This window comes from Sorex araneus, chromosome 4, assembly GCF_027595985.1.
Source record: "Sorex araneus isolate mSorAra2 chromosome 4, mSorAra2.pri, whole genome shotgun sequence".
In the NCBI taxonomy this organism is placed as follows: Eukaryota; Metazoa; Chordata; class Mammalia; order Eulipotyphla; family Soricidae; genus Sorex; species Sorex araneus.
Window position 1 is genome coordinate 162,036,060 of NC_073305.1, and position 15,059 is coordinate 162,051,118.

At 38.1% G+C, this 15,059-nt stretch overlaps 1 pseudogene; it reads right to left on the bottom strand.

The window, feature by feature from the left end:
• Positions 1 to 888: 888 nt before the first annotated feature.
• On the bottom strand, positions 889 to 1,043 carry LOC129404749 (U1 spliceosomal RNA; annotated as a pseudogene).
• Between the last annotated feature and the right edge of the window lie 14,016 nt (positions 1,044 to 15,059).

Genomic DNA, 15,059 nt, shown 5'->3' on the forward strand with positions numbered 1-15,059 from the left:
GTTCTCATAACACCAAACATTAGCCAAGCAGCACTAATGCTGGCCAACTTTGACCTCCAGTGTGACCTCCAGTGTGACCTCCAGGTTGGACTGCAGCTGAATCTCACCAAAACAATGTTCATGAAAAACAAACTAGTCCCTGACGCTCCATTTGCTCCCAGTGGAATGAACATCTCAGAATGCAGCAGCTATGTGTATCTGGGTGGAGAACTCAAATGAAGAACAACTTGGCACCAGAACTGCGCAGGAAGAAGAGAGCAGCGTGGAACACCTTCAAGAGCATTAAAGAAGTGGCTAAAAGGACGAAGAACCTCTGCTCTGAGCACATCTTTTCGACTCCACTGTTCTTTTTGCACTAACATAAGCCTCACAGACCTGGGTCCTACGAAAATAGGATGAGAAAGCTATTCGGGTATCCCAAAGAGGAATCGAAAGAGCTATGCTTCAAGTATCATGTTTCACTCAAGTGAGAGAAGGAATCCAGAGTTGACCTCCATTGACAATCAAGAATCATGGACGCTGTCTCATTTGCCAAGGCGTCAAAAACCAGATGGGATGGACATGTAATGTAATTTAGAGATGACCATTGGACTAGAGCTGTTACCAACCGTGTGCCCCCCCCCCCCCCACACACACCTACTAGATGGTCAGACTTCTTCGTTAAAATCCTGAACAAACAGTTTGAGGCTTTTCCTGTTCCTGGAGCAAGCAGATACCATTGGACTACATTAGTACATGGCAGGGAAAAATGGAGACATTACTGGCACCAGTTCGAGCAAATCAAAGATCAATGGGATGACAAGTGATACAAGTGAATATGATTAGTACAGGCCTAGAAGTAACAGTATTATTATGTTAAGTGTTTGTTTCTTTTCTTTTCTTTTTTTTTAGGGGAAAGTGTTAACATAGTCTCCCTCCCCCACTACAACATATCATGCAGTTGAGTTTCTTAGATTTGAAGAAATCGAAGGGGTGCAATGTATAAGCTGCACCCTGGGAAATCCACCTTCAAGATCCTGGTATCTCCCCTGCCAGGTAAATATGTCTTTATTTCTTTAATGTTTTTATTGGTTTTGTATATGGATAAAAGAGTGAAAAACTTGCATATGAAGTGTGAAATGTGACTATTTCTGGTTTCAAGAATATTTTGGGTCAAATATATGAAATATCACACATGTAGTTCCTGTTTTATCTGTAATTGGTCAATTTCTGTTCTTGTTTTTCATATTTGTTAAATAAGCAAACACTTGCTCATAAATGAAAGAAGTGGAAAACACGACAAAACATCCAGTGCTTCTAAAGTGACAGGATAGAATTTACAGAAAAATTCAGAGCTCATTTAGGAGAGAGTTCTGCTTGTCATCTGGAGTATATTAGCAAACTTCAGATCAAAGTCAAGGTCTCATCCTGAGATGGACGTCTAGAGAAAGGGTCCCTCACACAATTGTGCACTCAGATTTAAGCAGAAGACATTTTGAGTGTTTTTTTAAAGCTCTTTTAATAATTTTCAATGTGGTGTAGACTTATCCATCTCCTCTCTCCATCTTGAACCCAAGTAATGTTTGAAACTTTAACAAAAGTTCTTTTGCAATATATTTTTTCTCAAGATTTTCCTTTTCTTTTCTCTTCTTTTATTTTTGGGTGGGGGGACCACATCCAGCAGTGCTTAGGTTTTACTTCTGATTCTGTTCTCAAGGATCACTCCTAGTGAGCTCAGCGATCATATAGGGTGCCAGGGATCAAACCTGTCAGGTTCATGCAAAGGAAGCACCCTGCCCACTGTACTGTCTCTCTCACCCTAAAGATTTTTCTTTTAAAAAAATATAGAGAATCTTTTAATTTGAAGTAAAAAGAAAGAAAGGAAAAAGAAAATAGAAAGGAAAAACAAATCCTGTACCTTACAAGCAGTTGTTCAAGTAATGTCGTAAAATGTCTAATTTGGGGCTGGAGAGATAGTACAGCAGTAGGGCACTTGCCTTGCATGCCTCCAACTCAGTTTTCATGCTCTCACTGTATGTGGTTGCTCAAGACCCACCAAAAGTGACCCCTAAAAGTAGAGCCTGGAGTGAGCCATGAGCACTGTTGTATGTGGCCTCAACAGAAAGCAAAACAAAGTCAGTATTGTAGGCTAGGTTTAGCAGTGGTTCTTCGTCTTCAAAGCACTTAATAAAAGAGAAAGATCTAGGAATTGATCTTATTATTTCCTTTCAGATGAATCACCCTCTTGAGATCCATATCTAAATTTCTATATGTAGAAGATATATATATTCACTTTTCAGATTTCCTTCATGTTTTAAAGATACCTTCAATGAATTGGCCATAGTTTAATCATTTCCATAAAATCATTTTTTTAAATCATCCAAAAATTATTTCCTACTGAAAATTATTTCCTACTGAAAATACTCTAGTAGTGCTCTGGGGAAAAATAAGAATATCATAACAGTAGTATGAATATGAATTTTCTTGAGGCAGCAACATAAATGTCAATGCAGTTCTTGCAAAATAATGTAAAACTTTTTTCAAATAGAAAGGTAAACATCAAATGTATCCTGTTTTGGACAGAGTTTTGCAGTGGAAACATTTTTTTTTTATATTTTACTGTCATTTATAAATCTTGACATTTCTACATCATGACAGTCATGGGTAAAATTTTTATTCATCAAGCTGGTTAGAGAAGCAATTTTCCCATTTATTCTACAAAATACCTTCCATTTCTGTGGTATACCATCAGTATGTCAACGCATCATACAATTAAGAGCAAAACTTTTTCAATTTCTCATATGGAATCTCACCCTTGCATTTCACTGACTATAATTTTAGCCATTATCACTACGAAGCTCTCACTAGCTATGCAACTTTTCTTTTTCTAGTTATAAATTGTGTTCCTAATAGCTCCTCAATAACTTGTTTTCTGAGTCTCTTTACTGAATGAAAAGTCTCTATATTGAATGTTTCTTTTAAACCAAACTCTTTTCATCATGTTTGAGATTCAAATTGCTTTTTTAAATGAATCATCATCTTAACTTGTCAAACGGCTGATTTTAGGTGTCTTTTCAGTTTTGCAAAGGTTTTGGCTGCATTTTTAGTTTGCCATAGACTGTGCACAATGCATAGGACACCTGACTGGAAAGCTCATTAAGAAGCTTTCATTGTAAAGACGAACTTCTCTTTAAGTTCTTTGCTGTGAATTGACTCCGTGCAGTGAATTGAAATAAAAGATTGTAACTCCCATCCTTAATCTTTCCCCTCTCCAGTTTACTCCCCTCTTCCATTTCATTCCTCATCCTCAAAAATCACCATGGAAAGGCACAGTAACTAATAAAAATATCAAGAAATGCGTAAATGACACTGAGTTTTTTCTATGCAACTTATATTTTGCAACACTTATATTATAATTATTATATATTATAATATATAATCCAATTATATAATATATAATCCAATATGTAACATAATATTGGATTATAATATAATAAGAACATGATAGGATGAAGAGTACTACAGTATCTAGAGAATGTATCATCTCAATGAAAAATTCAAAATTTGATGTTTCCTCCAGTCAGTTGTATATAAGGGCAGAGGGTAGTGAAAAGCTAATCTGAGAGTGAGATGTTGACTTTATTTGCTTACTTCCTTCTCCTTCCTGCAACAGACTTCAGACTTCTTTACCTCAGAGGCCTCCTTTACCTCAAGCCAAAACCTGAGAACAGATTCGTGTCCTTGAACACTATCCTGCTGTCTACAGCTGAAAGAGGTCAAAAATTTTCCAACAAAATTGCCAAGAGGAACACTCAAAGTCCATCACATTGTGTAGCACAAGAAGTCAAAGACTATTTAAGTTTTTATTCTTTTTACAAGATCAAAAAGTCCCTTGGATCCTCTCATAAGTACTTTTTAGGTCTTTGCAGACTTCAATGAGAAACTATCTCAGCCTTCTCTCATGGCTTCACTAATGCACAAATTGCTGTCTCCTCTTTGTTCTGGCAATATAAAATTGCTTACTCACTGTCTTTCCTGACTGCTTCATGGTCACATCAAATTCCATTTATGCACATCCAAGTTCTGGATTATGTTTTGTCTACCTTTCACACCACTCCAAAGGAAATTGTGAGCTATTTCTAGTGTTGCCTATCTCATATGCTTATATGCATCCATTTATATGCATCCATAAACTGGACATCTTTTTCTTTAAATTTTGGGTCATATTTGGAAGTACCAGTGGGTTTCACAAAAGGGTAAAGAGCTGTTCCTGGAGGTTGTGCCAAGAATGAAACCCAGAGCTCCTACACATAAAACAGAAACTCAACATGTTAAGCTATTTCCCTGGAACCCTGGACTTCATTCTTTACTTGAAGTTATAATCCCTGTCTTGCCCCCATTCAGTCAATATCTAGTTACTGTTGGTTCTGCTTCCTAAATGTCACCAGTTAGGCTTTTATTCTCCATTTTTACCAACCCTTGTCAAGCAACTACTTTTGGGGATTGAATTTTCGAGATATTTTTAAGTGGTCCAGTTCATCTATTATTACCCTATCCACTATATTCTCTACTACATGAATTTTTAATTTATTTGGCACTATATGATTTTTAAGTGCTAAAATATGCATAGGATACATGTTTATTAGTTTTAGGCCATGCCTTGTGGTACTAAGGGCTTCTGTCTTTGTGCTCAAGCATCTCTTCTAGTGGGGCATGGGGGACTATATTAGGCATGAAGGATTCTAATTGTGGTCAGCTACATGCAAGGCAAGCACCTCACTTCCTGTACTCTCTCTCTATCCCCTAAAATGCCAAATATATATTTTAAACTGAGATAATCTTGGTTTGCAACATTTTATATGCTTGCGAAGTAAAGATTCACACCCTTTCAAATACATTTTTAAATCATATTACACTTACCACAAAGGTACTGATAACCCTCCAATTTAGTCCACTGGGCTCTCTCTACCCTTTGTTTCCATCACCTCCTCTGGAAATAGCAGTTCTGCAATAATAATACAAAGCTTTGTTTGAGGGGAGGTGGTACCATATGAGGTGCAGTGAATCAAACCCTGTTCAGATGCATGAACGGCAAGTGTCCTATATGTTTTACTATGGTTTATCTCTGGTCCTATGGAATTGGCTCTTTAAAAAATTTGGCTTTAGGGTATTTTTTCTTTGTATCCCGTGCAAGTGAAATAATTTTGTATTACCTTTTTCTGACTTATAAAATGGTACTATGCCTCTCTGTTTAAAATTTCTCATAGTCACCAGTGAATTACTTTTATTTTTTATTTTTTTTTGAGATTTTATTATTTTTATTTATTTATTTATTTATTTTAATTGAATCACCAAGTGGAGGGTTACAAAGTTCTCAGGATTATGTCAGTTATACAATATTCAAACACCCTTCCCTTCACCAGTGCCCATCTTCCATCACCAACCCCCCCAGTATATCTGCCGCCCCCTCCCACCTCCCTAGTCCCCACCCTTGTACATGATAAGTTTCACTTCATTTACGCTTATCTCGATTACATTCCATGTTTCAACACACAACTCACTACCGTTGCTGGGGTTTCCCCCAAAAAAGAAAAAGACAGTCCTATTGCCAATGAGGCATTTGATAGTTCTCCATTGCTAAGAATATAGAGATATTAAGTCCTGCTGTTTGTTACATAACTTTTCTTTTTCCCCCTTGCCCCGCGCCACCGAGTTCACGCCTGTTTAGTAATCGCCACGCTGTCTGACAAAGGGAAAAAAACCGAAGAGGATGATTATTTCCCGTAATCAGCCGGCGTGGGGCTCTGGCTTAGTTGATAGTCTAGTAGAGTGTCTGCAAGCAGTTTCTGGAACCAAAGGTCTTGCGCTGATATCGGCTCCGGCTCGAGATACCACCAGCGTCCCGCTGGTCCATGTACCTAATTTTCCCCCTTATTTCCCATTCCCACGCCACCAGGTCTGTTTGCTTAATGGACATCACACTATGTTTGACACCACACCACATTTCTTCCCGAGAAAGAAGGATATTTCTTCTCAGCCGGCGTGGGGATATAGCTTAGTTCAGTCTAGAGAGATGGCTACCATTTTGATTGCCTTCAATATTTCAACAAAATACTTACTATTCTTGTTAGGATCACCCACAAAAGTCCGACCCATTAAGAAGGAACCATTACATATTGCTGATACTAATATGACATTAGGTTTTGGGTTTCTGTCTAAAGTCCAGGGATAAAGTTGAAGGAGAGAGAGAGAGATTTCCGCACGGGGGACCTGGCGGAAACTCTCAAGTCACATACTGCAGGTTACTGGTGGGCTGCTGGTGTCCCAAGCAGCTCCTTCCTCTTCGTCAGTCATTCTGGGGGTGCGGGCGCGGAGAAATGGGAAAGCCCACGTGGCTGCACTCTCTTTAAGTGTCCGATGTGGGCGGAGACCAGTACTTCCCCGCCCTCGATCCCCCGCCAGCTGCGCCGCGCATTTGGGTGCGTCTCTCCATTTTGTGCTCAGAGAAGTGGGGTAGATGCTGTGCTGTGCCCAGGAAAAGTTGAGGGAAAGAGAGAGAGAGATTAAAGAAAAAAAAAAAAAGAGAAACGCCGGTCCCCCGCTCGGGGGACCTGGCGGAAACTCTCAAGTCACATACTGCAGGTTGCTGGTGGGCTGCTGGTGTCCCAAGCAGCTCCTTCCTCTTCGTCAGTCATTCTGGGGGTGCAGGCGCGGAGAAAAACCAGTGAATTACTTTTAAATAAGGAAACAAAGATCCCTAATGAATCACACACACAGACCACCTGTGTTATCACACAATCTTAACAAGATTCCTTTTGACATCTGTCCTTTCCTTGTGACATTCTATTCAAATAAACCTACTACTTTCCCACTTCTAGTCTGGAGGTAGGAAAAGACTACCTCTAGTGCGTACTGTTGTTCGTATCATTTTCTCTCTGCCTATGCACTTTCCAGAATTTTTAATCTAATTCTCATCCCAAATCTCTCTTTTTTATAGGAGAATAAAAATATATCATTGTTGCAAGCTATACAAGAAAACCAAGTGAAAATAGAATCATTAAATTTCAGTTGGAGTGTTATTTACCCACAGAAGCTGGAAGTTCCTTGGTACTTCGTACTTCTAAGTTCACTTACAACAACTCTAATTATGCCATTAATTGCACAATTTGTTAGTTGTTATCTATTTTGAAGCAACTATGATTGCTTCTGGATGACAGAGAACATAATTTGTTGTGTTTGTCACCCTAAACTCATGCATTAACATATTGTAAAAATAATTGGTGTGATAATGATTATCATGGCAGAGCCTGGCAAGCTACCCATGATGTATTCAATATGCCCCAAACAGTAACAATAACAGGCCTCATTCCCCTGACCCTCAAAGAATCCCCAATACGACAGCATTGGGAAGGATGAGCAAGGAGAGGCTGCTAAAATCTCAGGCTCTTCATGTTCCTGGAGAGAGTAGACGCCATTGGGCTACACTAGCATGCGACAGGGACAAATGGAGATGTTACTGATGACTGCTCAAGCAAATCAATGAGCAATGGGATGACAGTGATACAGTGATACAGTGATAATGATTAAATGAGTAGATTCTAAATTCACTATTTTAATTTGTTCTAGTTGCAGTCTTCAGATTTTAGGAAATACATTTCTTAATGACATGAGAGAAGACTTATTAATTGATTAGATATTTTCTAGTTATAAAATGCTTAACATTTGAAACATTAAAAATGATGCATACCCTAGTGTCTCTTGTCTACTGTAAATTTTATGTGATAAAAGTTTCAATATACAGAGAAGTATTGTGCTTTGAAAGGTATGAATTGAAAGTTGTAAAAATACTGTGCAGTACCTAATATTCATTTGGGGATTGAAAGTTATAAAAAGTAATTATCTGTGGATGGGATTTATTGGCATGAAAACTAGTCTCATTTATTTGTAAGAGCAAATATAAATATTGATTTGAGATTAGCATTGCAGCTGCTTAGTATTTCAGTATCCACTAATTACTGGAGAATCTGGTTTTAAAATATACAAGAAAAAATATTCTATATTATACTTTTTTTACTATTGAAAATGATATTTTGAAATCAGTATTTTCTACTAAAATGCCTAAATATATAATATTAATAAATGTATATATTGAAGTTTTGCTTATTTTCTCTTTTGCTTGGATTCACCCCAACCAGAGACTTTAACATAGATCATTTCTCCTGGGATTCCAGAGTACACTATTCAGATTCATTCGGAGCATCCAGATGTAAATAAACTGTTCATCCAGAGTTCACAGGATGTTCACATTGGCTTTAGGCCTTCCAGACTGGAATCATATCAAGATTTTTTTGGTATAAATTAATTAGCAGTTCTGGCAAAATTAAACAATATTGTTATTTCAGCTTGAAATTCCTGAGCTTGACTAATGATCTCAAAAGAAAGTTGTTAAGATATGATCAATAATTTCATAAAGTATGGAGATTAAAAATTAAGCTCCTGATGTGTTCCCTAAGCTTTTCATACCCTACTGTTTAAAACAAACAAGTAAACAAAAAAAAAACAGATAGCTAATTTCTCAAAGGAGCTCCAAAGTCAGGGGTAGGAAAGACTGTCTATCCTTATTTAATCTCCATTTCTTTCTACATACCACGTATCAAGACTCCTGCACCAGGAGGGTTGCCACTGAGGATGCCCTGGGAATCCAGGTGCTGGATTTTGGTTTGGGGTAACAGGGCTCTCAACTGGTGTTTAAGAGATCAGGGGTCCCCACCTGAAATTCTCAACCAATTTGACAGTGGAGGCTCACAGGGCAAATGATCACACCTAGCAATGCTCATAGTATCCAGGGTTATACCTGAAAACACCTGGACAGTGGTGGCAGGAATCAAGCCAATGTTAATGATGCACTCTAACTACTGTACTCTCTCTGACTCGGGTATCGGCTATTTTGACAAGATTAAACTGTTATGGTTATAGAAAGTGTAACGCTTTCTTTCTTACCACATCTATAGATGAAAAGGTGACAACCAAAACGAACTAAATCTCCCAAAGAAAACTGTGCAATATTTGTTTAAATTACTATCTGAATTCATTATTTCCTCAAAATAATAAAAAAATCAAAGTATTTTACATATCCATTTTTACTTGAGTACCATGATATGGCTGGAGCGATAGCACAGTGGTAGGGTGTTCGCCTTTCACACTGCCAACCGGTGTTCGATTCCTCTGCCCCTCTCGGGGAGCCCGGCAAGCTACCAAGAGTATCGCACCCCTACGGCAGAGCCTGGAAAGCTACCCGTGGAGTATTTGATATGCCAAAAACAGTAACAATAAGTCTCACAATGAGAGACGCTACTGGTGCCCTCTCGAACAAATTGATGAGCAACGGGATGACAGTGACAGTGACAGTGACCATGATATGGTTTCAGATCTAACCTCCACCAGCGTGTTTGCTTCCCTCCACCATTGTCTCAGGGACCACTCAAAACAAACTTTCCTCTTCTCTCCATGTCCTTGATTAGCACAGTACTGTAGGCCAGTTCTCAGATTCTGTTGATTTCATTATTTGCTTCTTTATATCCGACACATAAAATAGGAAATTCTGTATATACCCCTATACTCTCTCTTTGGCCCCATTTTAATCCCTTTTGATATATTCTAGATTCACTGGTATGAGGCAATATCTTATTCTTGCTTTGATTTCCACTCCCCTGATGATATAAGATGAAGAAAACATTTTTTTGTATACCTGTGGCATCTGTATACCTTCTTTATGGAAGTTTCAGCTCTCCTCCCCAATTTATAATTTTTGTTGTTATATATTAATCTGTTGTTAGATGAGTGGTATACAAATATTTCCTCCCATTGCATGGGGTGTCTTTTTTCTCTAGACATCATTTCTTTTGCATTGTAGAAGCTTCTGAATTCAGGTAGTTTTATTTATGTTTTATTTATAGTTTTATCTTTTGTTTTGTTTGCTTGGCCAATAGCACTAAGCCATTAAGCCGTCTAGATTCAGAGTCATGAAGGATTCTGCCCATGTTTTTCTCATTATAAGTTATAGATTCAGGTGTGATATCAAGTTACTTAATGTGTTTTAAATTTACTTGTTCATGCTGTGAGATAGGAGTCTGAGTTTACATTTTTACATGTGACTGACATATTTTCCCAGAACCTATTGTTGAAGAGGTTTTTCCTTGCTCCCTTTTATACTCTTACTTACCTTGTCAAATACCACAGCTCCAACCATATGCCTGAGAATCTATCTCTGAGCTCTCAATTTTATTCCATGGTCATGAATTTGTCTTCATTCTAGTGCTACACTGGGGGTGCAGAGATATAGTACAGCAGTGTGTTCGCGCCTTGCATATGAGCAGCCTGAGTTCAATCTTTAGTATTCCATATAGTTCCCAAAGCTCTGTCAGGAGTAATCCCTGAGTGAAGAGTCAGTAATAAGTTCTGTATATCTCTTGATGTGATACCAAAACAAAAAATAAATAAATAAACCTCTAGTGCTACAGTGTCTTGATCACTATAGCTTTATGGTATTACTTAAAGTTGAGGTAAGGGAAACTCTCATTTTTCTATTTCCTAGGATTTCTTTGCCATATTAAGAGAGGCTTATTACCCCATATAAATTTTAACAATCTTTACTCTGTCTTTCTACATGTCACGGGGATTTTTATAGGGATAGTATTGAATTTGTATAGTGCTTTTAGTAGTATAGTTGTTTTGGATACTATTAATCCTCCTGATCCACCAATAGAGATGTGCTTCCGTTTCCTTGTATTATTTTTTTAATTTTTAGTGGTGACTTTTAATGTTCTTTGTATAAGTCTTTCATATTTTTGTTAAGGTGATCCCAAAGTACTTTATTTTATCAGAGTCAATCATGAATGGGATGTGTGTGTATGTGTGTGTGTGTGTGTGTGTGTGTGTTCTCTTCTACTTCATTGTTTATATAAAAATGCCATAGATTTATGCATTTTAGTTTTGGTAGCCTGCCACTTTTCTACACATGTTTGTTCCTAGAAACTTTTTTTCAAGTGTCTTCAAGTTTTTCTTAAAATCTTGTCATCTAATAATTGTGATGTTTTGAATTCTTCTTTTCCAAGTTGGTCCCTGTAATATCTCTTTCTTGTCTAATTGCTGTGGAAAGAATTTTCCATACAATGTTGGATAATATCAGTGAAAGTGGGCAACCTTTTCCTGTGACTGATTTTAATGAGAAGCCACGTTTAGCTTTTCACTCTTGGGTACAATGTCAATTGTGGATTTTGTGGTATATGGTTCTAATTATATTGAGGGATGTTCTTCCGGTTCCCATTTTATTAAGGTTAAAAATGATTTGTGGCACCATATTTCATAATACTGCTAATGACAGGGTTTCAAACATACACTACTCCAGCACCAGCCCCTCTCCAGAGTGTCTGCTTCCCTCCACCACACTTAGTGCCTCTGTGGGAAGCTTTTGGTCTGCTGCCTTTGCCATTTGTTATTCCCTTATTATTTTTCTTTATGTGCAAGATAATTCTGTACTTGTATCCTATCTTTCTGGCTAACTTCTCCCAGCTGATACTCCCCTCCAGCTTCAATTTAGGGGCTCTATGACTTCTAGCCTTGTGAGAGTTTTTATGTGGCACAGATGCACGGAGCTAGGAAAGAGGTCCTAGCAGGCTTAAAATCTCTGGGGGCAGCCAGAGCTATACCAAGTCTGTTAGTTCTTGGTGGGAGGTATAACTGTGTGCAGTGTGAGGTGTGATGAACACATGGCCACACAGTTCAGGCTACAAGCAGCAGCAAGCAGAGCCCAGGGGCCATCTGAGAGGAGGGTAGAACTGGGTGGATTTCCTGAACTTCCTGGGAGTTACACTGACCGTGAGCCCCATTTGGATAAGGAACCTCCAGAATCTGTATAAAGAAAATTATTTCTAGGTCCATCATATTTGGACTGCAGCGATAGCACAGCCGGTAGGGCGTTTTGCCTTGCACGTGGCCAACCCAGGTTAAGTTCCTCCGTCCCTCTTGGAGAGCCCGGCAAGCTACCAAGAGTATCTTGCACACAAGGCAGAGCCTGGCAAGCTGCCTGTGGCATATTCGATATGCCAAAAACAGTAACAACAAGTCTCACAATGGAGACGTTACTGGTGCCCATTCGAGCAAATCCATGAACAGCAGAACAACAATGCTATAGTGCTACATCATACTTGGACTGCAGAAAACCAAAATAAAGAAAAAACTTTGAAAGAAACTGGAGAAAAAGACGCAATCCAGAGTGAAACATTGAACGATATCTATATTTGAAGGCAAGGAGACTATTTTTACAAGAATTTGATGTTTTCAAAAGTCATCAAAACAATACCTGGTGTTGATTGTTGGGAGCGTGGTGGAGTGGGGGGCAGGCAATCAGAACTGGGTATCAAACCCAGGGCTTTGCACATACTAGGCATGTATTGGACCCTTGAGTCATGTCCCTTACCCCTGAAACAAACCTGGAAAGTAATGAAATAAATAAGTGTACAAATCTGTGTCCAACAAAGCAAATTGAAAATGTAGGATCAATTTCTTTCCAGTAGTAAAAAAGCCAAGAATATTAGTTTTCAGTGTGTTTTCATGCAAAATGCTGAAAAATGTTTCAGTCTGAAAATAATGATAACAGATGTTACCCTGGAACTGCAAAAAGAAATGAAAAGTATCAGGACACACACACACACACTCACACACAGAGAAGGAGAGAAAAAGAAAAAGAGAGAGAGAGAGAGAAAGAGAGAGAGAGAGAGTGTGAGAGAGAGAGAAGGGGATAGAAAGGGGTGGAAACAGGAGGTTTAGGGCCACATCTAGTAGTGTTCAGGGCTTTTAAAAAATTTATATTTTTTATTTAATTAAAGAACCATGGTTTACAAAATTACTGATGGTTGTCTTTCCAACAGATCTCCTCACCATCAGTGTCAGCTTCCCTCTACCAACATCCCCTTGCTTCCTTTCTCCCCTCTCATCCCACCTATGCCTGCCACCTTGACAAAAACATATAAAGTTCAGTAGTTATGATTTAAATCTCATGTGTTCAGTGTCATTGAGTCAGTGGTTTGGACATATAGCAATACTATTCTCTTACATCGTTAGTGTACCAGAGGCCCTTAACCCCTGTTCCCTCATAACTTCCTTTTATATTCTTTCTTCTCCCCTCATTTTCTTTCAGTCTCTTTCCTTTTTCTCCCAATATTCTGGGGTTAAAAGTGATCTAGGATCTGCCCTTTACTACATTTCCTTGTCCTGCTAGTCTGCACACCACAGATGAATGAGATCAGCCTATGTTTGTTTTTTTGCCTTACTTCACTCACTGTAAAATCTCCCGGCTCCAACCAGATTGTAATAAATTGCTGCAGTGCTTGCAGGTTGTTTTGTTTGCACACGAGAAACCATGTGTGGTAGTGTGGGGGATTGAATCCAGATCTACTGCATCAGTGTGGACTCTGCCCCATTGAACTATCTCTTTGGTCCTGAAACTATACATTTTATTTCCTTAACAATGCATTGAATTGTGGTCTTAGGGAAAGTAGTGCAAGTAAGGTGCTGTCCATGTTGCTAAACCAGGTTTAATGCCCATCTCCCAATATGGTTTCCTGAGCACCATCAGGATTGATCCCTGAGTGGAGACCCAGGAATAAACCCAAAATATTACTGGAGTACCATATCTAAAAAAAATTACCTTACACAATAATATGAATTACAATGCATTCATATTATTGCATATGTAGAAATAAAATATTAAAAATAGAATAAAATATTATTTGAAGTTAAACTGAGCTACAATGTAAATACTTACATTGGTATACATAGTTGTAAAACTTAAGAATATTTTTAAGTAAATAGGTTGGAATAAATCTAGCACTAAAACTATATATTTTTACTCTGAAGTGAGGCAAGTAAAGATGAATGAATAAAAGGCAAATAGTATAAAGAGAAAAAATAATAAGAAGGAAGATTAAAATCTAAATATGTTAGTAACTACACTAAATATGAGGATGATACACCCCAACCAAAAGGCAGGGATGATTATACTGCATTAAAAGGAAAAACCCAGCTATGTACTATGCAGAACAAAGTATTTAAATTAGGGCTGGAGCGATAGCACAGCAGGTAGGACGTTTGCCTTGCCGAGGCCAACCTGGGTTTGATTCCTCTGTCCCACTTGGAGAGCTCGGCAAGCTACCGAGGGTATTCCAGCTGCACGGCAGAGCCTGGCAAGTTCCCTGTGGCATATTTGATATGCCAAAAACAGTAACAAGTCTCACAATGGAGATGTTACGGGTGCCCACTTGAGCAAATCGATAAGCCACGGGATGACAGTAACAGTGATAATGTAGAGATTAAAAGCAAAAGCATAGGAAAAGTACTATTTAAAAAGTTAAGCTTTAAAAATACGTGATGGTTATATAAGCATCAGACAAAGGAAACTTCAAAATAGGAAATACTGTCAGAGGTAAAGAAAAGCACTTGATAATAACAAATGGATCAATTAATCAAGAAGACATACCAATCATCACCTATAATAATATAGTCATCTAGTAATAAATGAACAAAATTGAATCTAGATAAAAGTGTGAAGTTGAATCCAGTTTCAGAGTGTATAAAGCAAAATGTCAGGACAAAAGGAAAAGGGTGAGGAGTAGGCAGACTTCCCTCTATAGGTGATATGATCTTCAGTTTTATGTGTCAACTCGGATATTGTAATGAGCTGTTGTAAAGTCAAACATGACTTTAGGTGTTGCTGTGGAAGTTATTTATAGATGTAGTTAACATTGACAATGAGTTGACACTAAATAAAGATTACTCTTATAAAGGTACGACCAGTTCCAATGAATAAAGGGATAAAGCCCTTTAGAGCTTTTGCCTAGAGAACAGAAGTCTTCCATAAAAGAAAGAAAATACAAATACTGAATAATCTCATATGTGGGATATGAGAAAGACATTAATGGGACAGAAAAAAATCAAGCCAAAACAAACCTTTAGAGTAGAACCACAAAACTGAGACTGCCAGAGGGAACGATGCAATGGGTTCAAGGCGGGAAAGGGTCCAA